Source organism: Eschrichtius robustus, chromosome 2 (genome assembly GCF_028021215.1).
Source record: "Eschrichtius robustus isolate mEscRob2 chromosome 2, mEscRob2.pri, whole genome shotgun sequence".
Taxonomy (NCBI): domain Eukaryota; kingdom Metazoa; phylum Chordata; class Mammalia; order Artiodactyla; family Eschrichtiidae; genus Eschrichtius; species Eschrichtius robustus.
This window is the reverse complement of record NC_090825.1, coordinates 141,643,450-141,669,812: the sequence shown is the minus strand read 5'-3', so window position 1 is coordinate 141,669,812 and position 26,363 is coordinate 141,643,450.

The following is a 26,363-nucleotide window of genomic DNA, read 5'->3' as shown; positions in this document are numbered from 1 at the left end:
ATACGGTGTGTATGTGTGCGCATGTGTGTATGCGTGCGCGTGTGTGTATGCTAGAGAGAGTACAGGGAACACTTAGAGAAAATGCCATAATTAATGGAAAAAGAAATGATTATTAGTGGGAATTCTGCAATACTGTGTCAAGGACCTGCCCCAAAATAGCTTCAGGTTGATGGGGAATACTTAACTGCCAGTGGTTTAACTGTTACTGACAGAAATCCCCTAGGGCGAGGCAAGTGACGAGCAGTGCAAGATGCAGGCAGAACACATTTCTGGACAAATGCACAAGCCTTCGTTAAACGTGGAAACTGCCAAGATGCACCAAGATGTCTTAAGCCTGTACCCAGACTCCCACCAAACTTGATCATCTTTCAGCACAGACATCAATGGTTCTGATATATTTACTGACAAAAGAAGGATCCTTGAGATATCCTGACATTGGAAACATCACCCAACAGAACGCTCAGGTTTGGCTGCCTCATGCTTTAATATATCTATTCTTAATGCACATCTCTCTCTTTGATTCCCGATGAGCTCTCTATGAGATGTGAAATAAAAATGATTTAACATTTTGCTTAATGTTGTTGTGAAAATCACAGGATACATTTTAACAATTAGTGCTGTGGTGTTTTTCTAACAGTTCCTGGTAACCATAAATGGGAAAACAGTAGAGTTCAAAATGTAATCGTATTTAACAACTCTTCTGTTTTCCTGGACTGATAACAGTGAGTTTTGAATCCTTAGTTCCCTGTTTCTCCATGATAACTTCCCAATCATGAAGAGAATGTATCCAATAAATTATTGATAAATATTCTTATATCGTTCTAGACTTATTCTATGGAAAAGACTATAGGGATGTCAAAAACTTTGAAAATAAACAAATAGTCACATAGTTACTTCACTGAGCCGATAGCTACTAAAATTTGCCTGGAAGTATAAGCATAGCATAAAAGAATAAATATCAAATTTGGGACATTCCCAACATTGAAAGCAAATAGAGAGATATTGGTCATTAAGATGGTTTCAATATGACACTTCAATATAGTAGTAGTTAAGAAAGAAGAAGACAAATTATTTTACCTAGTCAAAGAAATGTTCCAAAGTGTTCTTTAGGTGATAAAAAAATGGCAAAGTAATTGGCAAAAATGTTTAGGATCCTGTTACTTTCTAGTGGTGTTTTCACTGTAAATGAACAGGTTTCAGATCCTTTCTTTCTAAAAGAAATTCTTTCCACTTCCCCCCCCCCCACGAAGAGCACAAGTTGGGGTAAAAGGAGAAGGGGACAGAATCATATATCTATTAAGAGAACTGTGGTTAAGGTTGGGTTCACATTCTGGCCCCACTGCTTGTTAATTCTATAACCCTTGCAAACTATCTCCTCTCTAGAAGCCTCGGTTTTCTCACAGATTACATGTTGAAACACAGTAGTGTGTGCTTTATAAACGACTAGGGTTATTGTGAGGAATAAAGGACACAATGCATGTTGATCAAGTCTGACATGTGTCTGGCACATGCTGCATTAGTCAGTGAGCTCTATCACTGTGTTGGATAGAGCGGTATTTTCACTACAGCCTCAACATTTATGAAAGTCCTCACTAAGAGCCATGGTGAAATAAGCTTAGGAAATAATAAGTTAAAGAACATAGGACCTATATCTTGACTGTAAGTCTTCTGAGATATTTCAGTTTCCAAGGATGTATCATAAACTTTGAGGAAAGAAACATATATGTAAGGCTTTACAATTTTATTTGAAATCCCTTTCTAATCAAGTGAGACTTATATGCCACAGAACAGACTTTGAAAGTGTCACACCTTTTATCTGTAGCCATCCAACTGGATACCCCAAGTTGAGTCTCTCACCCCATTAGCAGATATTTCAGGTGTGCTGTCAGACTTACCGCTAAAACTATAGCCCTTGATATTATTTCCCAGTAATTCAAAAACCTTCATCTGCTTTCCATGACTGCAGAAGTTCTAAACTCTTTAGTATGGAATTTGATGACTTTGAAAGTATGGCTTAAACCTTTCCTTCCCATCTCTTTTCTAAGCATACCAATGTCCTTTGGAAGCACTGGGTATCCGTGGTTTCTCACCCTAGTTTCTAAACCTACAGTGAATCCAAACTACTTCTCCACCTGACAAAACACACTCAGCCCTCAAGAAACAACTCATGTGTCCACATCTCTGGATGCTTTCCCAGTACCATTTTCTTTTCAGATAGACCCTCTGAACTTTTATAATATTCTTTTATATTGTTTAGCTATACAAATCTATTAAAGATTATTATTGTTATACGTTGTAACTGAATCCATTTATTCTCCTTCTAATAAATTCAGAAAGAGAATGGACTTTAAAAAAAAAAAAATCTTCAAAAACCTAACGTGATGTCTGGTCCATAGTAGGTGATCAGAAAATTGGCTTTGAAAAACTGGAAATACTGGAAAAACATGTCAAAGCCTAGACCTTGAAGCTGTGGATTACAATAAATATTTCCACATACGGAAGAGAGAAATCTACTATTGCTCTACTAAAACCCAGATCCGCCTCAGGGCAGGTGACTACAGGTGTGTTTGCCTGAAGATAGTGAGTACAAGTCAAATTATGTCAATTCCTTCTAAACTTAAAGGGTATTTCTTAGTTCCTTGTCAGCAAGAGAATTGGGACAGTCATAGGTAACTTGAATCAAGGGGAAACTCTTAGTTTATGTCTACTGGGAGAAGATGAATATAACATATAAGTGGGAATTTCATAACCAGTTTTTATATTTAACAAATGCTATGGATTAAAGTTCCCTCAAGTTGCAGGAAAGATGTACTGTTCAGTTTTAAGGAAGAAGTAATTTTTCTCATTACAGTAAAAATAAGCCTCATCTAACAAACTTTGCAACACACACACAAAGAATATTTCTTCTGAAAGAGCAACTACATTTAAACTGCTTTCAAATTGTCTGGGCCTTCTGGAGCTTCCGTCACCATCAGGAAGAATATAAAGATTGTTTGATTTATGTGGAAGGGGAAAATAAATTCTGTGCAATAGTCAAATGCAAAAAATATTGAATACAAAATAGACAGTAATGAGAGAATTTAGTATTTTAAAAACAGTTAACTTTTAATACAAAGCTTTTACATATGCCTATATCTGAGTTTAAATTCTTCTTGAACAGAGAAATAGAAACAGACTGTTAACAATCATGTATGTCCAGAGATTTTGGTAAATGAACATAATCTACTTAATGTAGAAGAAAGAACCTTAGATTAGGAAACTTGTATATCTATTTATAAGGAATCGTATGTTCATTTCTTGATTGAAACATTCTTCAGTCTGAAAGAGAAGCCAATCTGACCTGCTGATGCTGTGAAGAATTCATATAGATGAAATGAACTGTTCAGATAGAAATATCTTAGAGCAGCACCTCCCTACCTTTTAAATAACTCTTGAAAGAAAGGAACCATGTAAGATTCACCTATATAAATTTACACATCCTGAGGGCAACCTCACTGCATGAGGTTCAAGGCTACTACAACTCAAGCAGGAAGCTGTAGTCTTCAGTGGCTTGAGTATCGGAGGAAGGAGTTTCTCCCAGAAAGGCTGGAGATAAATAGGGAAGAAAATCTCAGAAGGACAAACCCTCAAAAGAGGGAATACCTCGTCTGAGTTTAAACTATGATCAAATACTTGACAGATTCATGAACTATATATGAATAGGAAATACTCCAGAAAGCCCAGTGGAAAGCAAAAAGTTTCAAGGCTAAGAAACCTAAGCCAATATTTCAGCTGCTACTGACCACAGGTGATACTGCGATTGGAATCCATTTAATTAGAAAAGCTGGATAAAAACACTAAACTTAACATTAAAAGTACAGAAGGGTCAGACATTTAAAAATAAAGCACAGATTGTTTGCACATTAAAGAAAAGAATATGTCTACTATTCACAGTAAACATGAGAAAGCTGGTGTGGCTACATTTTATTAGATATTCGAAGCCAGGAGTATTACAAGAGATAATGAATGTCATTTCACACTGATAAAGTATCAATTCATCAGGAAAATATAAAAACCATAACTATGTATGTGCTAACAGCAGATTTTCTAAATATATGAAACAAAACCAAACAGAATTAAAGGTAGAAATAGATAAATACACAACCTAGTTGGATATTTTAACACTCCTCTTAATCTCAAAAAATGATAAAGCAAAAATAATAAGAAACAAAAATCAGTGAGAAAAGAGAAAACATGAACAACTCTATAAAGAAGCTTAAGCTAACTACAATTTATAGAACCTCACACCCAACAACTGCAGAAATCATATTATTTTCAAGTGCACATGGAAAGTTCATAAAGACATATTATCAACTATCACCAAATTTCAAAAGCTGAAACCAATCACCACAACAGAATTAATTTAGAAATCAATAGTGGTAAGATACCTAGAAAATTTTCCTAAAATACAAAAATTAATCAACACACATAAATAATCATGGTTCAAAAAAATTACAAGAATATCAGAAGAAAAAATTATGAAGTGTATGAAAATAATTTTTTTTTAAATTTTGGGAAACGCCTACATTGTTGCTTACGGGAATATTTACAGCTTTAAATTCTTATAATATAAAAGAAAAAAAAGTTTAAAATCTGTTATCTAAGTTTCCTCCTTAATAATTAAATCCAAATAAGTAGAAAGAGAAATAATAAATGTAAGAGAGAAATCAATGAAGTAGAAAAAGAAAAAAGAGGAAATAAAGCCAAACAATGGCTCCTTGGAAATTATATAAAATAATAATCTCCTTCCAAGACTGCTCAAGAGAAAAGAGATAAAATACAAGATATCAGTATCAGGAATAAAATAATTTTGTTATAAGAGATTCTATAGATATGAAAATCATAAAAAGGAATATATTATAAACAACTTTGTACCATAAATTAGACAATCTAGATGAAATGAACAGACTCCTTGGAAATTACAACTTATAAAAATTGACATAAGAAAAACAGAAAGCCCAAAGGACCCTATAACTATTAAATAAATTAAATTCGTAATGAAGAAAAAAATCTTCTCACAAAGAAATGGGCCTGTCAATATGGTTTGACTGTGAATTTGCCAAATACTTAAATAAGAAAAAAATAGCAGTCCTAGACAAACTCACTTTATGTGGCTATCATAGCTTGATTCCAAAACCTGACGAAGATATTATGTGTAAAGGAAATTAGAGACCAAAATCACTCATGAACATAGATATAAAAATCCTTAACAAAATATTAGCATGTGGAATCCAGCAATATATAAAAAATAATACACCATCACCAAATGGAGTTTATCCCAGAAAAGCAAACTCTGTTTAACACTGAAAAATCAATCCATATAATTTATCACATTAACAAGAAAAAGGAGGAAAATGCCACCTAAATCAAAAAGGATGTCCACTTCCATGATTTCTATTCAATATTCTGGCCCTAGCCAGTGCAATAAGGCAAAAAAATAATAATTAAAGGCATAAATACTGGAAATAAAAAACGAGGGTTATTCACAGATAACATGATTATTTTGGTAAAAAATCCTAAGGAATTCTACAAACAACAGACCTAATAAATAACCAATTTAACATTGTCACAGGTAAAATATCAGTATACAAAATAAACTGCAGTGCTATATACCACCAATAAAGTACTAAAAAATAAGATTAAAAAATGAGTCAATACTATTTACAATATCATCAAATAACTTAACTGGTTAATAATATATTTAAGAAAGAACTCAAGGATGCGACCCTGAAAAATACAAAACATTACAATGAGAAGTGTTAAAAGACCTAAATAGATGAAAAGATATAACATTTTCACAAATTAGAAAAATCAATATTGTTATTGATTTTCAACATATTTATAAATTCAATATAACTCCATTTGAATCCTTAATAGTTATTTTTCTGGAAAAATTGACAAGTTTATTCTAAAATTCATACAAAACTTCAAATAATATAAAAGAGCCAAAACAATCTAAAGCCAAACAAAACACACTGCTGTAGAAATTACCATAGAGCCACAGCAATCAAAACAGTAAGCATAATATAAATATAGACTTATAAATCAAAGAAACAAATGAGAGTGTTCAGAGAAACCACACATTTTTACATAATCCATTAATTTTTGACAAAAACACCAATTCAATTCAATGGGGAAAGGACTTCATACAAATCATACTGGAAAAAACATAAATAGATGGGGAGAAATGAGCCTCAATCTTTATGTTACGTCACAGACGAAAAATAACTGGAGTTGCCTCACAAACCAAACTGTAAAATCTCAAATGATAAAGCTTCTAGAAGTAAACTAAGACTTCTAGAAAACTAATTGACTTAGAAAACTGTCACTTTTTTTTTGTGCCTCTGGGACAAGCAACAATTTCTTAGGACACAGAAAATACTAAGTATCTTTTTAAAAAGTGATAAATTGGATTTCATTAAAATGATAAGGTGCTGTTCATCAAAGGCACCAAAACTGAGAAATGAAAAGGCATTCAATAGACACAGAATACATATCTGTATTACATGTACCTGACAAAGGACTTACAGACAGAATGTAAAAAGAACTTTTACATAAAACAATAACAAGAACAGCAATAACAGCAAAAGCCCCAATTAAAACCATGGGCAAAATTGCTGAACAGGTCTTTCACAAAAGAAGATATATAATATATATATATTGTGTATATATATATATAAAATAAACACATGAAAAGGGGCTCAGCATTATTAGCTATCAGGGAAATACAAATTAAAACATTCACACTTGAACAGCTAAAATTAAAAAGACTGATGTCACCAAATCTTGGTAAGGATATGGAGCAATTATTACTCTCATACATTGCTGGTGGGAGTGTAAAATGATAGAACCACTTCTGAAAACTGTTTGGCAGTTTCTTCTAAAGTTAAAAAATGTATTTACTCTATGATCCAGCTATTTTACTCTTAGGATTTCACCTAAAAAACAAAATGGACAAATATGCACATGGGGAGAATTTGATAAGAATTTCATAGCCTGGTCCACAAGAGGCAAAACCTAAAAGCAATACAAATGCCATAATCAGAAGAATGGCTAAATTAAATTGTGATACATTCATACAACAGTACTCAGGGAAAAAACTTTCTGAGTTGCACAGTTAACTACATGGATGAATTTCCAAAACGTTAGAGTAAGTGACAGACCAGATAGAAATACTACATACTATACCATTTTATTTAAATGAATTTCAAGAAAAGATTTGATAGAATGACAGAAATCAAATCAGTAGTTGTCTATAGAGACAAAAAGTGGCTTTAAGGAAGCACTAGGGAACATTCTGGGACAGTGGAAATATTCTATGTCTAGATCAGGATGGCCGTTACACAGATGCATGAATTTATCAAAATTTATCTAATCACATACTTAAGACCTCTGAAGTTACTGCATGTAAGTTTTACCTCAGTAAAAAAAAATATTCTGTCATGATATGAAATGCGCTTTGAGAGAAATTTAAGTTCAGCTGCAGAAAAATAAAATTACAGTTATTTGTGCACCTTCGTGCTCACTTTATACAAATACACAAATTCTTGCAACTACTATTAATACATTATCCAAAGAAAGTAATCATTTTTAAGTACAAGAGAGGAAAACATGGTAATGATAAATTTCTGAGATGTGTGAAAATTAGCATTTTCAATATTTTGATTTTTTTCCTGTCACTTAATAAAAATTTTGCATTTGAAGTTTTTTCTACATTCTGTTAAATTCTGTTTCTCTTATAAATAATGTTTTAAATAGAGAGCTGTAAATGGACAGCACTGATTCTTATTTATTTTTACATGTTCTTTGCCAGCCAGTATACCAGTTGATATTTAACATTTAAAATTGAAAGGAAAGCACAAAAATTTACTATATCTCAAAAAATAAGATTTAGTTTTACTTTAAAAATACGGAAGGGCTTCCCTGGTGGCGCAGTGGTTGAGAATCTGCCTGCCAATGCAGGGGACACGGGTTCGAGCCCTGGTCTGGGAAGATCCCACATGCCGCGGAGCAACTAGGCCTGTGTGTCGCAACTACTGAGCCTGCGCGTCTGGAGCCTGTGCTCCGCAACAAGAGAGGCCCACGCATCGCGATGAAGAGTGGCCCCCGCTTGCCGCAAGCGGAGAAAGCCCTCGCACAGAAACGAAGACCCAACACAGCCAAAAATAAATAATAAATAAATAATAAATAAATTAAAAAAAAGAAAATATGGAAGATGTCAGAGACACATTGTTTACAAATCAAAGATATCATATCACATTTTTCTTTTAGTAAAATTAATAAAATTTCTATTTTTGCTCAAAAAATGTTAATGAAGTAAGATTAGGAATCAGACCCATTTTCTCTCAGAAGTGTTGGCTGTAACACTAGTGTCAAATATTTCATTTTGCAAGGGCATTATTTCATATAAATGAATTTAATAATAACAATAATAAAGTAGCACATGTTAGTTTTTTCTTTAAAAGAAAATTCAAATTTGACAATGTGGACACTTTTCTCCTTTGGAAACTTGCAAGACAGGGTTATGTAGTTTCCTGCCTGGTGGGCATTTCCATCTATCTTACAACCCTAAACCCTACCAGAAATATCACAGCTTCTTTGATGTTTATATATATGTTTCAGATTCAGGGGAAAATGCAAAGAACAAATGCCGAGATTATTAAAAATTCTCATTCCCTATTTTGAATTCAAGAAGGTACTAGTCAACAAGAGGGGGAAGGAAATAAGCCCCATGATCCTGTTCCATATTTCTCTGCATAACTAAGCCATTCACACTCTGCTTTGTCATATTTTATATTAATACCCTGATAAGTTATAAAGGTTTCAATAGGTATCACGAACTCAAAAGCCTGTAGGGTCATGTAGGTAACATAAATAAGCAAAGGAGTCTAGAAGTACATAATAAAGGGTGGTGGTAAGGATGTGACTTGGAGAGCATACTCTCTATATAAGGGCAGAAGCCACCTACTGCTGCCTGGCATGGTACCTCCAGAACTTCTGCATCTTCATAAAAGGCAAAAATATCTGCATTTTAATGTAAACTCTTTGATGTTGAAAATAAAGATTCAAAAAAATTTAGTTAGTGTGCAAGCTAGAGAACCCACCTTCTGACCCAAAGTTATCTATGGGATGTCAGTTCACAACCTGTGGCATAAAAATACCTTTCTTAATTTATCTCACCTGTAGTATATTAAGTGAGGAATTTTTATCACTTCCTTTTTAATGACAAAAAAAAAAAAAAAAAGACACGGAGATACCCAAGGAATTAAGTTGATCATACAACCATGATTAGGTCCTGTATTTAAATCTTCTGCTTCCCAGTACAGTGCCCTTTGATCTAAACCTTTGAACTAGGCAGCCAATCTTCCAAACATCATGACCAATAAAAAGCAAATTCAGGTTAGAGAGCAAAGGTAGCTTTAGGTAAAGTTTGCTCCCTTTTCCTACTTTTTGCTTTTGGGCTCCATCTGCCTCTAGTCATTTAGTGTCACTATTTCTTCCACTTATTCATCCTGCCCCAGACTCTATGATTTGGAAATAAAAATGGTGAATAAAGTTCTAAGAAATAAGACATTTATGATTATTGGGCATAACTTCCACTTTAAAATGAAATGGCGAGGAACGGCAAATTCTTAACTAAATCAAGTTATATAATATTTAAATTTGGGGCATCTATCACAGGCCAGGTGGGAAGCTGGAGTTGACAGGAAGGTTCAGAGGACCACCCAGCATTATGGAGGCTGTACTTCTTTGGTGACTGTGATTTATTGCATTCTATTCTGGGATTGAGTGATACCCGTGTAATTTGAGATAAAAAGATATAAAGAATTCTCCTAAAGCTACCTTGCTTTTTCCTTCCTTATAACCTTTAAAACTAAAAGAGAAGAATATAGAGATGATGGTAGATAATTTTACACAATGACTCATTTGTGTGTCAATTCCAAAGCATCACAGTGTTATAGCCTTAACAACCAAAAAAGAAATATTAGTAACTCATCTCTTCTAAGTTCTTCTAATTTAGGGGGTTCTTAGAAAATTCTGAGGTATGCAATATGCCAAGAAAAAGTGGTGCTTAGCACATTTCACAGCTAATAAATGCTACTATAAAGATACATAATTCTACATTTACTACCTAGCTGGGAATTTTACTTTACAGTGTCAAGGAATGAAATTCAACTATGAAGAAGCATGTTTATTTCACTCCCTCTTTTCCTTCTTTGTAACTATGTATGCGTCACTAGATTGTAAGGGTCCTTCTTCCAGTACACATGCTGATGAAACTAATCATATGGTGTCTTATAGTTGTCCAGTGGAGCACATCTGGCTTTCTCGAGGACATGCTAAACAGACTTAAATCCATCAGTAATCTCTTTTCAAACCTTTTAACAAAAGGTATCAAAGGTTTGAAATGTGTCTTGAGATAACTGGTGAAATCTCACATTACCACATCCAGGTATATTCTCACTAGGATTTCTCCATTTATATGGATGCAATCCGAAATAAATGTGACTGGGCTTTCCAGGTATTATTAGAGATAAAAATGGAGAGACATCAACTTTGTGTCTGAAACACACACACACACACACACACACACACACACTTACTTTGCATCTATATATATTATGTGTATATATACATAGTATAAATGTACATACTGTGTGTATAATATGTAATTTTCTTATTTTTGCTTAGGCAAAAATAATAAATGTAACCACGTAGAGGAAGGATGTGGAGAATGACAGTAGTTCACATCTGAGCTCTGAAAAGACTGATGCAAAATGTCAATATCTGGGTTTTCAGCAATTTAATCACCTACAGAAGCCAAAATTGTTGCAAAAATTATTTTCTAAAGCTGACATTCTTGGCTTGATAAAAATATACAGACATCAGGGAAAAGCATTCTTTTCTTCTACTAAGGGGACTGAAAGTCCAAGCCTTTCTAACCAAGGAGAAATTTAGCAGGAATAGGCACCCAAAATAGAAACAAAATAGGAAACTAATCTTTCCTAAAAAGAAACCATCTCTTGAGGTTACAAAATTCACTGTTTGTTAAAATTGCTCAACTAAAGCAGTTGACAGAGAAGATATTTCAGATTATATCAAGCCATTAAAATTATTTTGCAATACTATTAGTTTCCATATTATATGGAATAAGTTACTACAATTTTAAAAGAAAACAATACTTTCTGAAATAGTGTTACAGGGCATTTCATATAGTAGGTACTTAATACATATTAATTTTCTCTACTTTTCCAAAGAGATAATCACAAAATATCTTATATAGGAGGAAAGGATGGATCATGTTCCTTCTCTTTACCTTGTCATTTTTAATTCAAATGTTAAAAGTCAATTCTTTCAAGATTTTTTTCTCAAAGTTTAATGGAACTCAGCAATAACCCAAATTATTATGAGTCAATTATGAGAAAACAATTATCAGTTACCTACACTCTGCCTGACACTTTGCTGGGTATTAAGAAAGGTAGACGTAAAATGTTTCTTCCCTTAAGTAGTTTTCAATCTAGTTGGAAAAACAAAAAGCAACAGATAGCACAGGAGAAAATGAGACATAAGAATAACAGCTGAATTTGAATGGTGCCAGGAATTTACAGCATGGATATGTCAATTACCAAAACAAGTTAATGGGCTACATTACTATTCAATATTCTAACATTTATTTGTTTTTGTACTCTATTCTTTGGCATTGGTTATAGTCTTACTGGTGGACAAAAGGGGGTATTTGTGTGAATAGTAGATTAACTGAACTGTCTGGGGAATGAAGGCAAGTAGATTTTCTAATTTTTTTCGTAGACTTTTGTTTAAATAGGGGAAAGAAGGTATTTTTTAACATGATGCTGCAATATTTCATGAATGATTTCACTGACTTTCCTTCCTAAAAACAGTTTACCAAAAAAAAAATGCAAAGCATAGGAATTTGGGAAAAGTCCTTTTATCTTAAAAGTCACACATTAAAATTACAAAGCATATACTGTAAGCAAAATAAAGTTGACCAGACCTTTCAAAACATAACCAAAATATTAGAGAATAATAATAAGATGTATTTAAAATATTGCACTTTTAAAAAGAAAACGTTGAATTCCTAAAATGTGAAGAAATACTACTGTAAATAAAGGAAATTATTTAAAAAATAAAAAGATGTAGGTAATTTGATGAAAGGGGGTCATAATGAAGGGTTGAAGCTGGTTACAGTGAAGATTCGGTAGAAGTGTACAAAGAAAGGGGAAATCACAGCAACATTTCTGAAAAAACTGCCTGTAGCCAAACTGAACCAAAAGGAGCTATGGGCATGTGAACAGTGTTCAATTCCTCTGCTCCTTGCTCCATTCAGCTTTGTTACTATGCTTTGCATTGTGCTGCTGTTACGTGGTGGTAAAAATGCCATAATTTGCCAGAAAAATTGTTTATGGACCACTGTGACTTCCACATGAAGATGATGGCATTCCTTAAGTGAAATAAGCCAGAGAAAGAAATACTGCATGGTATCACTTATATGTGTAATCAAAAAAAAAAAAGTCAAACTCATAGATCAGAGAATAGAATGGCGATTGCCAGGGGTTGGGGAAAACAAGAGGAGTTCGGTAAAACGACAAATAACATACAAGGGAACTCCCATAAGGTTAACAGCCGATTTCTAAGCAGAAACTCTACAAGCCAGAAGGCAGAGGCATGATATACTTAAAGTGATGAAAGGAAAGAACCTACAACCAAGATTACTCTACCTGGCAAGGATCTCATTCAGATTTGATGGAGAAATCAAAAGCTTTACAGACAAGCAAAAGCTAAGAGAATTCAGCACCACCAAACAAGCTCTACAACAAATGCTAAAGGAAATTCTCTAAGTAGGAAACACAAGAGAAGAGAAGGACCTACAAAAACAAACCCAAAACAATTAAGAAAATGGTCAAAGGAACATACATATCGATAATTACCTTAAACGTGAATGGATTAAATGCTCCAACCAGAGGAAACAGGCTTGCTGAATGGATATAAAAACAAGACCCATATATATGCTGTCTACACGAGACCCACTTCAGACCTAGGGACACATACAGACTGAAAGTGAGGGGATGGAAAAAGATACTCCATGCAAATGGAAATCAAAAGAAAGCTGGAGTAGCAATACTCCTATCAGATAAAATAGACTTAAAATAAAAAATGTTACAAGACACAAGGAAGGACACTACACAATGATCAAGGGATCAATCCAAGAAGAAGATATAACAATTATAAATATATATGCACCCAACATAAGAGCACCTCAATACATAAGGCAACTGCTAACAGCTATAAAAGAGGAAATCGACAGTAACACAATAGTGGGGGACTTTAACACCTCACTTACACCAATGGACAGATCATCTAAAATGAAAATAAATAGGGAAACAGAAGCTTTAAATGACACAATAGACCAGAAAGATTTAATTGATACTTATAGGACATTCCATCCAAAAACAGCAGATTACACTTTCTTCTCAAGGGCGCATGGAACATTCTCCAGGATAGATCACATCTTGGGTCACAAATCAAGCCTCAGTAAATTTAAGAAAATTGAAATCATATCAAGCATCTTTTCTGACCACAATGCTATGAGATTAGAAATGAATTACAGGGAAAAAACCGTAAAAAACACAAACACATGGAGGTTAAACAATATGTTACTAAATAACCAAGAGATCACTGAAGAACTCAAAGAGGAAATCAAAAAATACCTAGAGACAAATGACAATGAAACCACAACTATCCAAAACCTACAGGATACAGCAAAAGCAGTTCTAAGAGGGAAGTTTATAGCTACACAAGCCTACCTCAAGAAACAAGAAAAATCTCAGATAAACAATCTAATCTTACACCTAAAGGAACTAGAGAAAGAAAAATAAACAAAACCCAAAGTTAGCAGAAGGAAAGAAATCATAAAGATCAGAGCAGAAATAAACAAAGAAAACAACAGCAAAGATCAATCAAACTAAAAGCTGCTTCTTTGAGAAGATAAACAAAATTGATAAACCATTAACCAGACTCATCAAGAAAAGAGGGAGAGGACTCAAATCAATAAAATTAGAAATGAAAAAGGATAAGTTACAACAGACACTGCAGATATACAAAGCACCCTAAGAGACTACTACTACAGCAACTCTATGCCAATAAAATGGACAACCTGGAAGAAATGGACAAATTTTTAGAAAGGTATAACCTTCCAAGACTGAACCAGGAAGAAATAGAAAATATGAACAGAACAATCACAAGTAATGAAATTGAAACTGTGATTAAAAATCACAAACAAAAGTCCAGGACCAGATGGCTTCACAGAATAATTCTATCAAACATTTAGAGAAGAGCTAAGCCCCATCCTTCTCAAACTCTTCGAAAAAACTGCAGAGGAAGGAACACTCCCGAACGCATTCTATGAGGCCACCATCACCCTGATACCAAAACCAGACAAAGATACAACAAAAAAAGACCAATATCACTCATAAATATAGATGCAAAAATCCTCAACAAAATACTAGCAAACAGAATCCAACAAAACATTAAAAGGATCATACACCATGATCAAGTGGGATTTATCCCAGGGATGCAAGGATCCTTCAGTATACGCAAATCAATCAATGTGATACACCATATTAACAAACTGAAGAATAAAAACCATAAGATTATCTAAAAATAGATGCAGAAAAACTTTTGACAAAATTCAACACCCATTTATGATAGAAACTCTCCAGAAATTGGGCATAGAGGGAACCTACCTCAACATAATAAAGACCATATACGACAAACCCACAGCAAACATCATTCTCAATGGTGAAAAACTGAAAGCATTTCCTCTAAGATCAGGAACAAGACAAGGATGTCCACTCTCACCACTATTATTCAACATAGTTTTGGAAGTCCTAGCCATGGCAATAAGAGAAGAAAAATAAATAAAAGGAATAGAAATTGGAAAAGAAGAAGTAAAACTGTCACTGTCTGCAGATGACATGCTACTATACATAGAGAATCCTAAAGATGCCACCAGAAAACTACTAGAGCTAATCAATGAATTTGGTAAAGTTGCAGGATACAAAATTTATGCACAGAAATCTCTTGTATTCCTGTATACTAATGATGAAAAATCTGAAAGAGAAATTAAGGAAACACTCCCATTTACCGTTGCAACAAAAAGAATAAAATACCTAGGAATAAATCTACCTAGGGAGACAAAAGACCTGTATGCAGAAAACTATAAGACACTGATCAAAGTAATTAAAGATGATACCAACAGATGGCGAGATATACCATGTTCTTGCATTGGAAGAATCAATATTGTGAAAATGACTATACTACCCAAAGCAATCTACAGATTCAATGCAATTACTATCAAATCACCAATGGCATTTTTTACAGAACTAGAACAAAAAAATCTTAATATTTGTATGGAGACACAAAAGACCCCGAATAGCCAAAACAGTCTTGAGGGAAAAAAGCGGAGCTGGAGGAATCAGACTCCCTGATTTCAGACTATACTACAAAGCTACAGTAATCAAGACAAATATGGTACTGGCACAAAAACAGAAATATAGATCAATGGAACAAGACAGAAAGCCCAGAGGCAAACCCATGCACCTATGGTTAACTAATCTATGATAAAGGAGGCAAGGATATACAATGGAGAAAAGACAGTCTCTTCAATAAGTGGTGCTGGGAAACCTGGACAGGTACATGTAAAAGAATGAAATTAGAACACTCCCTAACACCATACACAGAAATAAACTAAAAATGGATTAGAGACCTAAATGTAAGACTGGACACTGTAAAACTCTTAGAGGAAAACATAGGAAGAACACTCTTTGACATAAATCACAGCAAGATCTTTTTGATCCACCTCCTAGAGTAATGGAAATAAAAAGAAAAACAAACAAATGGGACCTAATGAAACTTAAAAGCTTTTGCACAGCAAAGGAAACCATAAACAAGAAGAAAAGACAACCCTCAGAATGGGAGAAAATATTTGCAAATGAATCAACGGACAAAGGATTAATCTCCAAAATGTATAAACAGCTCATGCAGCTCAATATTATAAAAACAAACAACCCAATCCAAAAATGGGCAGAAGACCTAAATAGACATTTCTCCAAAGAAGACATACAGATGGCCAAGAAGCACATGAAAAGCTGCTCATCATCACTAATTATTAGAGAAATGCAAATCAAAACTACAATGAGGTATCACCTCACACCAGTTAGAATGGGCATCATCAGAAAATCTACTAACAGCAAATGCTGGAGAGGGTGTGGAGAAAAGGGAACTCTCTTGCACTGTCGTGGGAATGTAAATTGATACAGCCACTATGAAGAACAGTATGGAGGTTCCTTAAAAAACTAAAAATAAAATTACCTTATGATCCAGCAATCCCACTACTGGGCATATACCCAGAGAAAACCGTGAGTCAAAAAGACACATGCACCCCAATGTTAATTGCAGCCCTATTTACAATAGCCAGATCAGGAAGCAACCTAAATGCCCATCGACAGATGAATGGATAAAGAAGATGTGGTACATATATACAGTGGAATGTTACTCAGCTATAAAAAGGAATGAAATTGGGTCATTTGTTGAGACGTGGATGGATCTACATTCTGTCATACAGAGTGAAGTCAGTCAGAAAGAGAAAAACAAATATCGTATATTAACGCATATATGTGGAACCTAGAAAAATGGAACAGACGAACCAGTTTGCAGGGCAGAAATTGAGACACAGAAGTAGAGAAAAAACGTATGGACACCAAAGGGGGAAAGCGGCAGGTGGGTGGGGATGGTGGTGTGATGAATTGGGAGATTGGGATTGACATGTATAAACTGATGTGTATAAAATTGATGACTATTAAGAACCTGCTGTATAAAAAAATATATAAATTAAAATTCAAAAATTAAAAAAAAAATATCTCCTTCTTCAAGAATCTTCTCCTCAATGAAGCTAACTTGACTATCCATAGGAAGATTACTCAGCTCTTTGGCCAACCACTGTACCTTGTACAGATCACTTTTGATATAAACTTCGATGAGAACAGGTATGGTAAATCAAATGCATAGTTTGGTCCAAAAAATTAACACTGACATGATGATAGTAAGTGTTCAGTAAGCATATATTGAATAAACAAGGAAATACTTATCTCTGCCTAGTAGATTCTGAAAGGGAAAAAAATAAAAAATAAGCAATTACTCTGGCCTCTGCAGAATGAATTCAGGGATTGATGAACATGCAGGTGATTATTACAGATAGAGAGGATGGTTAAGCAAAAGCCACAGCGATATTAATTCTGGTAGTATCAGTTGTAAAGTTAAATTTCAGGAACCAAAATGGCAACAGTTCAAGTTATAATTATAATGGCTAGAACTCTATGTCAACAGCAAAGAGTTTTCTCCCATATGAAGAATTCTATGGTGGGATTTGTGGCATTGCTTCTAAAAGTTCAGTCTTGAACTTACTTTAATTCTACATTTTTTTCTAGAAATCCTTTGAGATAGACTTATTTTAATAACACAGTAATCAGTCAGTGAACTTCTGTTGCTTTCAATTAACAGGCTTAAATAAGGAATATTAGTAGGAATTTGTATTGGTGGCATAGTTGTTTTAAAAGTGGAAATTTATTTTATTGACATTAATTCATAGCATTTATATAACCAACACATACCATCCATTTCTTACTTAGTTTCCACAACATATAAAATTCAAGAGAACATGAATTAACTGAATGGCTTACAAATGGTAGCCATTTCAGCATAATCTCTGCAATTAATTTTTACAGAAAAAAAGAAAACCAAAGATCAGTTCACTGCTTTGAACTGTCTTCCTATATTTGTAATAAGAAAAATGAGGGTGCCTGTAATTTTAGGACATAAAATGGCAAAAAGACACAATGTTCTTTCTACATGGAATACCCTTTCTGTCCTTATTTACCAAGACTATCTCAGTCACCTTTCTAGATGTACTTTAGTTATTATCAGCTCTGGGATGACTTTTTAAGATCCACTGAAAGAGAGCTAAAAAATGCTTTCTTGTGTCTTTGATATTTCATACATATCATACTAAAACCTACTTGTTTTAGCAATTGTTAACTTCTACACCTTACTAAACTATTAGCTTCTAAAGATCATGATTTATTTATCTCTGTATCTCGAGTATTTCACAGAGCTCCTGCAACACTGTAGCAGCTCAATATATTTTGATCAAATTGAGTGAATGAATGAATGAATGAATGGAATCAATATTTTGAAAGCAATAGTGAAAATCCAGGAAATCAAACTGACATTGGAACACAATGACAAGTTAAATTTAGTTCAATGGTGGAAATTTTAAAAAAATAAATTTTTTATCACGTGACTAGTTTGTATGTCAACACTACTGGCAAAACTAGGGTAGTTCAGAAGAAGAAAATTTCTGCAACAGGGAATAGAGCTAACAGTTTCAAATGAAACGTACAGGGGAAATTGCCAAAAGTGTTAAGATGTGAGAAAAGATGAGAGTAAACTGTTTATAAGAACCTCAAACCAACCTACCCTAAGCCCTCCTAAGTGAGAGACTTGTACACTTAAAGAACCGGAAGCACCACAATGTCATTATTTCAATTCCTTCCTAGAAAGATGAGGAGTCAGAGGTCAGGGAATTTAACTGACTTACTCATAATATTGAGATGTAGAGAAACCAAGCAGGGAATTGCACTTAGAACTGGGATAACCAGAACTGGGTTCTCCATCACAAAGCGTGCACACACACACACACACATTTTAAAGTTATTCCCTACAACTTTACTTTTGTAGTTGTTGGGGGTTTTTATTTGTTTGTTTTTGTTTGGCCCCAGCTACTCTGCAACCCTCAGGTACAATGACTTCCCTGGGGAGGTGGCAGAGTTAGCAACACAACTCAGATTTACTATATTCCCAGTCTAGTATTCCAACGTAGCATAGTAATGAGAGTATTAGCTGTGAAGTGATATCGACCTTTTAGATTCCTGCTGTGCAAGCTACAGTTGTGTGGCAATGGAACTATTTATTCTCTAAATATTAATCTTCTATCTGTAACATGGGAATAATAAGAGTACCTAATTCATACTCTTGTTGTGAGGAGTAAATGAAATCGTGTAGAGAAAGTGAATAGCCCATGGCCTGGCAGGGGAGGTGATGACACAGCTCATAAAAAAATGGCTCTAAGGATACCAACACCATGCCTTGTAGCCTCTCTGCATAGGATTTATTGGCGTGGACATCCGAACAGTGCTGTCTACAACATTCTGAAAGTAGGCCTACATATGATTCTTCAATCCCACTTTAGGTTATATATCCGAGGGAAATAAAATCATTATCTCAAACAGGAACTCCCATGTTCATTGCAGTATTATTCACAATAGCTGAGATATGGAAACAACCAAAGTTATCTGTCAACAGATGAACGGAACAAGAAAAGGTGGTATATATATACAATGAAATATTATTCACCTTTAAAAAGAAAGAAATCCTGTCATTTGCGACAACATGAATGAATCTGAAGGGTATTATTACTAAGTGAGGTAAGCCAGACAGAGAAAGACAAATACTGCATAGTGTCACTTAGATGTAGGATCAAAAAACCAAAAAGGTCAAACTCATAGAAACAGAAACAGTAGACAAGTGGTTGCCAGAAGCTGGGGGTGCGGGGGTGGAAGGGGGGGGTGGAATAGAGAGAGGTTGGCAACAGGGTAAAAAAAAAAAAAAAAAGAATATCGGGAAGCATTTAGTGGTTATGTTCTCAAGTCCCAGTGACAAATATGCATCAGGTTGATATTCCATTAATAAAGACGTCAATAGTTACACTGTGAACATAAAATAAATAATAACAATAATGCTTATTGGGAGGCCATGTTTTCTTTTTATTATAGTTGTATACGTAACGGGTGCTGGGAGGAAAGACTACAGTCACATCATTCTCCTGTTCACGGTCTTCAATAGCACCCCATTTTTAGTGTGTAAGTCCTTTCTCAGTCTGACTCCACTCTCCTCTTTCAGCCCTTTTTGCATTTTTTGCCCCCAGGAAAGACTTCATACTGCTGACACTTACTGATACAGAAGGTTTCTGAGAACTCCAATCGAAATTGTCTGCCATGATAATTCTGGCTCTCACTTTTCTTTCTATTTTTTGCCATTGCCATTAAAGAGATGCTTTCAGAGAACATTATGCTACAAGGGCATTCTTTATAAATGTTTAAAATTTTTTTGCACACACCCTGAACCCTATCCGATTTGTGACCATACCTACACAAAACCTCATCTCCTACAAAGCCTCAATAGTCTTCATGAAACATATTAGCAAAAGTTTATCTCCCCCTGGGCCCATGCTGGCCTTCCCAGGCAGGGCTTGGTCAGAAAAGAACTTATTTGTGCAAATTTGTCAAAGGCTGCTTTCTCCAGGCCAACAAAACTCCAGAAGAGGAAGCAAAGTGGGCTGGATTGTGACTCCCACTTCCTCCTAAACCAAGCCCAGCAGCCCAGATTCTTTATCAGCCCCCTGTGGGGCCAGACGTGTTTCAGAATTTAGATGTTAGAAAGGTAATTAGGGGCATATTTTCGTATATGTGGCAGGGTTAGGGGTAAAATCCCATAATGAAACACATTAATATTTCTTCAGAAAGGTGTGAATAGTCACATAATCAAAGATAAATAAAAACTATAAAGAGCCTTATGTCAGATCAGGGCAGGTTTGCCTCCAAAGGTGAGATCAAGTTGGGCTAAAAACTGAAAATTTTCTTGTAATTTATGTTCAGGCAAAACTTAACCTAAGCTAAGCTGAACTCATATTTGGTGGCAAGCCTGGCTGGATCTGACACGAGGCTATTTTATAGTTATGAACTCATCCATAAGCTTCTTGAGAATGAGACTTGTAATTTATTTACCTTTGTAGGTACTCGAGCACCCATCACTGAACTTTCAAGTAGGGGATGCTCAATATATTTGCTGAATTGAATACACACACACAAACACATATATCAAGATGAGTAATATTTGAAAAACAAGAGATGGAAGACAACTAAATCTTAATTATCACAGACTAGCAAATAAGTCAAAACATTTGTATTTCTCTTCTCCCCTTTGCTGCCATACCCCTAGGAAGAATGCTGGTAGCTTAGTAAATGAAATCTGCATTCTTTCCTTTTCCCCAGCAGGAGCAGAAGCCAGTGCTTATTTGTTTTGCTTCATTATCCTAATGAATAAGATATGACTTTCATGGATTTGTCGCTGAATCACAGACACTGAAGCAAAAAAACCCTCAGTTTTTTAAAATAATGTTTGTATCTGTGCATATATAATAAGAACAAAGAATGGTTATTTCAGGCAAACCGAACTAAACCTAGTTAACCCACACTTAATTCACATATGTTGATATTTAACCTTTGTTACATAAAATGTGTTTTATATAAGAAATAGCTACCATTGCACTAGAATCGATGATTCATGTGTGAAAGGGAACATACTGCTTGAAGTTATGAATTATATAAATCTACCTACCTTTCTTTCTATAGAGATAGCAAAATGTCCTTTCTTGTTAATCCTTGAGGATGAAACAGTACTACAAAAAAGTGTGGCTGTTTTCAGAAGTAGAGTAGAAACTTTTGCATGGTGATAAAATCAAAAGCCCCTGATATCTAGGAAACAGAAAATCCTTACATGTTTATTGCTCCTCATCTGCATGTAAATAAATAGAGATATGTAGCCTTAACCTTCAACCTCTACACCCTCTTCACAATAGAGGGTTCTTTTATTCCAAACAAGTTTTGAATCTAGGGAAAAGTCATAGTAAAAATAAAATAATACATATGAATAATTAATATATATAGTCCTATGCTAAAATTATTCCAAAGAGCAAATTAAGATGATATCAACCATTAATTAAGCACCACTTAAGGAAATTGCCTGGAATTCCTTTTCATATCAACTGTTCCAGCTTTTTTTTTTTTTTTTTTTTTTTTTACTGTGGAATAACTAAGATTTCACCAAATGAAAACATCTTACATATCTTGCTATAGAATCAATAATGTGTTGTTTCATAGAAAAGATCATTGATAAGTTTGACTGATTGATAAGTCTAAGTTTGTCTCAGACTAGGTTCTCCTGAAAGGAGACTCTGAGGCAAGACTTTGTATTCTGCTAGCATATCAGGAAGGTGGTCACACAGCCAGAATAAGAAAGGGACAGAGGGAAAACCAATAGAGTGAATATTATTGAGCTAGGTACCATTATGGAAAAACTGCACTCAATCCCACTATAAACTCTTCGAGTTACTGGTAGATTGCATGGATGCCCTACCAAAGGATGGAAGGCACCATCATTCCTCCACTGACTTACTTATTCCATTGGTTGAAGGGTGCCCTTAGGGCATTCTCCCTTAAGTTTGTGTTATATCTACACTTGGGTTGATCAAGAGACTAAAGAAAATTCATGTAGATCAAGACTTCTGGTTATTTAAAAGAATGGGATTTGTAACCTGTTAATAGGGTTACTGGAGCATAGACTCACAGGACTGGGCCCTTCCACTTGTAAACATGGTTTATTTCCTTTCATCATTATAACTCATATAAATTATTTTTCAAGAATGGAATGATTACCATGCTCTAGAAACACCCCCCCCATACACACACACGTATATATACAGTATATATGTATTCCTATGAAACTATGCATCTATTTTCTGACATTTATATTGAAGCATACAAGAAGCTCCTCTCAACACTTCAAAATGAAACAGAAATACTTTAGTTGATCCTATAAAAGAGGGTTCATGTATCTCCCTGGGGCAGCAATGATCAGGTTGTGCTCAGAACTTTTCTTGCCATCCTCCACCCATAACCCAAGATGAAATTTTGAAATTGAAAAAAAAAAAAAAAAAAAAAAGTTACCCCACCAGCAGAGGGCTAAGAGTCCAATAAGGGCAATCAAGAATTTTTACTAAATATTAAGTAGAAAATGACTAGTGGATTTGTTTGGTAATAAGCTTGACAGATGTCTGGCAAGAAGAAGACAGACAACCCTAATCTTTGTACAATAATTACCTATGAGAGGGAGCTACCGAATGATTTAGTAACGATTTAAAGGACTCAAGGGTTATGATTAGATTTGCATTTTAGGAAGATCGTTTGGCTGAATTGAAGGAGAATATTCTAGGACCATGTGAAGCTGAAGGCAGGGAGATGAGAGAGGAGGCTCGTTCAGAAAAACAGGCAGGAGGGCTAAAGAACAGATGCAGGCAGTGGCAGTAGAATGGAGGGGAGGGGAAAGATTTAAAGCAGCATAATAAGACACGTGGCGACGCAGCAAATGTTGTAAATAAGAGAAAAAGAGCCCTCTCTGTTGTAGTAAAATGGCAAAGCAGGCATCAAATCCGTCTTTTTAGGTTTCCGACCCGGCACACTTTCTATTAAAGCCTTATTGTCCAATTTTCAAAACAAGAGGAATGCATGCAATTTGTTCTTTGAAAATTGCTTTTTTGATTTTTGTTTTCTGCTTATTTTTCCAAAAAAAAAAAATCTCATGGAGACTCACAGGTAGCCTTCTAATTCCCCTAATTCACTTGGTATTTAGATGAATTAATATACTTGAATTTATTTCCTTGTAATGGATTGACTTGTCTAGCCAGCCAATAAAAGCAGCATTGGGACTCCATGTATTTCTCCCGGTATTATATTATAGCAACTGACAATAATAACAGTAATAATTATCCAATTTCAAGAGGGAGAAGTACCTTTGACCTCTATTTGATCCCCCTGGTCTATCTAAGTCTGATTCAGCATTGATTTTTTTCCCAAGGAAGTTGCTATTATCATGTTATGGCTGATTTATCACAATATGCTTGCGGGCTAGTAATTTCTCATCTTGAACTTGCTTCTCTCATTTTTTTCTCCATGAAAAGACATATTGAAATGTTATTTTTTTTTTCAAAGGAAAGCACTTTCTCCAAGTGTTCTTCCATATTTCTTTCAGTGGGTGGTGTTAAGTGACCTATGGTCTTTGAGATACATCTTAACTGCACTATGTATGTTGGCAGGGCAAAAATCAAACTTAGATAAAATAAATAAAGCTTTCCACAGGAAAACTAATTAGATTGCAAATATGGTAATAGAGAAAGAACATATGCTCAGAAAGCACTAGGTTTAGGTTCTAGATTTTTGCACCAAGTATTTTTGTGATTTGGAGCAAGTCACTTATTCTTTTTCAATTTTGGTGTCTTTGCTTATGAATTATGTCTAGTCAAACTCATCTTGTACACACAAATTTTAAGCATATCCAAAAATTGTGATAAGAAATATAATGGAAAAAAAATTACTATAGCTTAGTGTAGGGTTCAAGTCAGTTAGTAGATAAATAAGGACTCATTCAACATTTTAAAAGGGTGAGAGTATACTTTAGGTGAATTTTAAATGAAAAACACCTTTAATATTATCCAGTACCAAACCCTCACAAAATTGAGGGTCAGAGAGATTAAGTAATGTGACCAAGGTTCACACAGCTTATCAGTTCCCCCTTCAAGGGACTTTAAGTCTTGTAATTCCTAATCCAAATCCTTATAATTCCCCCTCCAAAAAATTAACAGTTGCTGGAACATGGCCATTAACAAACGAATTAATCAGGAGAGATCAGGTACTGCTGTGCAAACAACTTCCAAATCTTGATGGTTTAACATTATATTTTCTTCATTCCTGCTTCATGTCTGCTGTGGATTGCTGGTAGCTCTGCTCTGTATTATTGTCAGTAGGTTCCAGACTGACAAAACAGCCAATAACTGGATCTTTGCCAGTCAGCATGAGGGAGAGTGAGAGAAAGGGGCAAAGCACATGTGGGTCTTAAACTACCTCTTGCAATTGACAAGTCACTTTTGTCCCATCTCATTGGCTAAACAAGTCACGTGGCCACATCTAACTCCACAGGAGATGGGAAAGTTAAATCCTACCATATGCCCAGAGAATGTGACATATTTAAATGAATATAAATAATGAATACCATAGCATGTTTAGCAAGTGAAGAACATGGAAAATTTAAGTTTATTCCCTAAAATAGGCAGAGAATTTAGGGAATGTTCTTCAGAGTCAGATTTATAAAGTCCAATTCTCTTATAATTTGTCTCAGACTCTGACATACATCAAAGCTTCAGGGACAAAAAAGGTATATACGTCAAAATTTATCAGGCAGCATCTAAAGCAGATTTCGCATAGCAGTAGCCTGGCTGGCTAGATTCAGTCAGTAGATGGGTTATTTGACCCACATAGAAGCATAGTTCTTAAAAAAAAAAAAAAAATTCAATTAGTTGCTGATAATTTTTTTAATACCTTTATTGGAGTATAATTGCTTTACAATGGTGTGTTAGTTTCTGCTTTATAACAAAGTGAATCAGCTATACATATACATATATCCCCATATCTCCTCCCTCTTGCGTCTCCCTCCCACCCTCCCTATCCCACCCCTCTAGGTGGTCACAAAGCACCGAGATCATCTCCCTGTGTTATGCAGCTGCTTCCCACTAGCTATTTTACGTTTGGTAGTGTATATATGTCTATACCACTCTCTCACTTCGTCCCAGCTTACCCTTCCCCCTCCCCATGTCCTCAAGTCCATTCTCTACGTCTGCATCTTTATTCCTCTTCTGACCCTAGATTCCTCAGAACCTTTTTTTTTTTTTTTTTTTTTAGATTCCATATATATGTGTTAGCATACGGTATTTGTTTTTCTCTTTCTGACTTACTTCACTCTGTAGGACAGACTCTAGGTCCATCCACCTCACTACAAATAACTCAATTACTGAGTAATGGCTGAGTAATATTCCATTGTATATATGTGCCACATCTTCTTTATCCAGTCATCTGCTGATGGACATTTAGGTTGCTTCCATGTCCTGGCTATTGTAAATAGAGCTGCAATGAACATTGTGGTCCATGACTCTTTTTGAATTATGGTTTTTTTCAGGGTAAATGCCCAGTAGTGGGATTGCTGGGTCGTATGGTAGTTCTATTTTTAGTTTTTTAAGGAACCTCCATACTATTCTCCATAGTAGCTGTATCAATTTACATTCCCACCAACAGTGCAAGAGGGTTCCCTTTTCTCCACACCCTCTCCAGCATTTTTTGTTTGTAGATTTTTTGATGATGGCCATTCTGACTGGTGTGAGGTGATACCTCATTGTAGTTTTGATTTTCATTTCTCTAATGATTAGTGATGTTGAGCATCTTTTGCTGATATTTTTTAAATGAAGATTTCATGTACAAATTTGTTTTTTCATTTCCTTTAAAAATTAAAAGATCTGGTAGAAGTAG